The sequence below is a fragment of the Dipteris shenzhenensis genome, chromosome 12, assembly GCF_047967505.1.
Source record: "Dipteris shenzhenensis isolate YYH24624 ecotype China chromosome 12, Dip_SZ_1.0, whole genome shotgun sequence".
NCBI classification, from domain to species: Eukaryota; Viridiplantae; Streptophyta; class Polypodiopsida; order Gleicheniales; family Dipteridaceae; genus Dipteris; species Dipteris shenzhenensis.
This window is the reverse complement of record NC_141607.1, coordinates 47172045-47175688: the sequence shown is the minus strand read 5'-3', so window position 1 is coordinate 47175688 and position 3644 is coordinate 47172045.

Here is a 3644-nt window from a genome sequence, read left to right as displayed (position 1 = left end):
AGATATGCTTTGCATTGTCGATGAAGCATTAAACACCGTTTTTGCCTTAGTGCCATGCACAACCGTCAAAAACATGGTCCTAGGTGTGTTATTCATGCAAGTCAATAATAGCTATATTAAGGTGCATAAAAAGTTTTGTGCCCATCGAATATGCTTTGCTTGGTCGATCACGCATTAAACACTATTTTTCCCATAGTGATTTGATACTCATATATGGGACGTGGTGAAAATTTGGAAAATATGTGTGTCCATCAAATTTGTATTGTATCCATCAAATTAATGCACATGTGATAGTTGCACATCAATGCATATTTTTTGTTACTCATGTATGAGACATGGGAAAGAACAGGATAATATGTGTGTCAACCACGCAAATGGTGTCTGATAGACATGATACTTTGCATGGGCCTTATTGTGAATAGGTTTACATTGTGTGCAAAGTATGTCATCCATTAGACAAATGCACATGCCATAGGAGCACGTGGATGTGTATTTTCTTGATACTCATGTATGAGATTTAATGGAAAACAGAAAAATATATGTGTCCATCCATATGCAAACAGTGTTTGATGGGCATGATACATGGGACTTAAAGTAAATAGTTTAAAGGTGCGTGTAAAGTATCATACCCATTAGATGAATGAACATACGATAGGAGCACCCCGATGTGTAATTTTTGAGACTCATTGGATGTAGTGAAAAATGAAAAAATATGCATGTCAAAACCATGCAAATGATATAAGACTGTCATCAAACTTTGCACGAGAGTTAAAATAAATAGGTTTAAGATGTGTGCAAAGTATCATACCCATGCGAGAAATGTACATGCGATAGGACCGCTCAATGGCTTAGTTTTTTGATACTCACATATGAGATGTGGAGGAAAACGAGAAAATATGCTTGCCCAACCATGCAAACGGTGTTTGATGGGCACGATATTTTGCATGGTCCTCAAATTAAATAATTTTAAGGCATGTCCAATGCATCGTACCCATCAGACAAATGCACATGTGATAGGAGCATGCTGATGCGTACTTTTTTATACACGATGTGGTGAAAAATGGAAAAATATGCATGTCCAACAATATAAATGATATTAGACGGTCATGATACTTTGCACAAGCCTTAAAGTAAATAATTTTAAGGCATGTACAAAGCCTCAGGCGCTAACTCCCTTCAGTAAAAATAACAAAACTTATCAAAATCTTGAGGATGAGATGTATTTAACAATATGCCATGAGTAAAAATTAGTCAAATTAACATGGTTGTGTTATGCACTAAAAGAGCTTCAAATATGTCTTGACACCTTGAAATTTGGGTAACACATGGAAAAGTTACATTAATTTGAAAGGAGATGGGTTTATATTTTAGTGTATTTTTTCTTTTACCCCACCTCATCCAAAAGACCTCCCCCTTTGGGACTCACATATTATGAAAAATATGTACAAATCTTAAAATCTTGCATATTTTTCAAGGTATATATCTTATACTTTGTGGGAGGGGGCACATGAAATTTTCAAAATTTTCCCTTAAATATTTAAAAAATTTAAAGGAAATCCATGCATATTCTATATGGACCTTGTCCTCCCATACTCTGGATTTTAGATGGGGTAGTAACATATACCTATTGAGTTGGTGCCCCAAGGTACAAAGTATGATACCCATTGGAGAAATGTAGATGCAATAATATTAGCAAATTCCCAGTATGTGTGTGTGGCAAACAATTTTTATACAACAAAGTAAACACCTCATCCACAAATCATGCACTTCATACCTTGAGTATTGTGTCAAAATAAACGCTGAAATAAGCTTGTTGATGAGGATAAATATGCCCTTGAATAAAAGGACAATTGTTCCATGACCATGATAAGCTTGCTTTGACACCTGTGATTTTTTTTTTCCCCCGAAAAAATAGTGCTGATTTCGAAAACAAGATACATGAGGTCAGTTTTACAGCTGACGGGGCTGCGTTCACAAATCGGATGCAGCCCTAAAAGGAAACAGAAAGCTCTCTCTCATGGAGGGATCAGGCGAGTGTGAATGAATAGCCAGAGAGGTGGTGAATAGCGCCACTGAAGGCCTTGAGAAGTATGCTCGAAGAAGAGGCCCTACGTATCCCAATCACGAAGGAAACGTCTCCGCTTCTCCCGACCAGCCCGAGAATCTCCCTGTATCTGGTCCCACTGGCCTCTGAGTGTGTGTATAATCTCACTCTAGATGTTGGTCATGACCTGGGCAGTCGAAAGAGAGGTGCCACCGAGGATCTGCGCGCACAGCGCAAGGTCCAAATGTGCCATCCAGCGATGTTGCTAATAATCTCCAGACTGGCTGCCTCTCTTGAGATCCTGTGTCAGCCTCTGCCAGGTGCGGCGGAATGCCCTTTAGCGGCCCCCAAGTCCCCTGTGTGATAAGGAACATGGGGTCCTGCAGGCCTACCTCAAACAACTGATGAAAGCCAGGTGTGGTGCTGCACCAGCAGAACGTGCCCCAAGTGATCAAACCTAGCTCCGGTGCTGCGCGAGTAAGTATCTCGAAGGTCCACCTCCACACTTCCTGGGCGCGATTGCAGCTCCACAGGCAGTGTTTTGATGACTCCTTGTCTTCATGACAGATCTGACAAAGTCCATCCTGACCAACCTGCCGCAACCAGCTCCCCACTGGAAGACCCTTGTGGGTGAGTAGCCAAAGGAAGTAGGAAATCTTCCGCGGCCGCCAGCTCTCCCACAAGGCCTTCCAGAAGGCATGCAAAAATCGCCTGGAGATACCCTAAGCATACCAACTGGGCCGCTGGGTGGGCGGGCGGCTCTGCATCCTCCCGAGAACTCTCCTGCCCAATGTCGTGCTATAAGCGAAGAAAGGGGTCGGCCCCTGGCCTGCCACAACCTCTGGCCATCTCCACTCACCTGGGTCCCAATCAAGCTCTGACAAGGCCCGCCCCTCCCAAAGCCAGAGTCGCCATAACTGCAGCTGATCCTGCTCTATACTAGGATCGGTCCACCAAACCTTCCCCATGAGGCCTACGACCCGAACCCTCTGCCATGGGAGAAGGGGGTCGATGAGCACACCCTCGCTCCTCGGCCGTCCCCGAAAACCGTGAAGAAGGAAATAGAGGTGTCGTCCATCCGGCCTGCAACCACCAATGGGATGCCACAGGGGGTGAACTATCCAAGCCAATGGTCATCACCAGGCATGAGGATCTAAATCTCAGGTGGAGCCAACCAATCAGCAAGAATCGCTCCGTCTATCTCTGTGCGTCTCGCCTGAGCTCCACGGACACCTCCAGCTACGGCTGCTAGAGCAACAGTCTCCAAGTGTCTGTAAGTGTCCCTCCAAACTTGAAGGGACCAGGCTGGCCCCCGCATCCAACCATCCCACATGATATGTGACCTCACCCCCAGCTGAAGACCCAAGGCATCTCTGACCTAATCGTTCCAGATGAGCGGCTAGCGGTCGATCTCCTCCTGACAGCTAGGAGGGGACTGGATGAGACTGAGACGGCGCCTCCAAACCATGAGAAGGCTACGAATGAGCGAGGAGCAGGGGTGAGTGAGCGGTGCAGAGGTGAAGATCCACCGGAGGGACGGTAGCCACTCTCCGCCTCAGCCATTAGGAAAAAAGAGAGCTCATTTTGGGGCCTTTTAGAA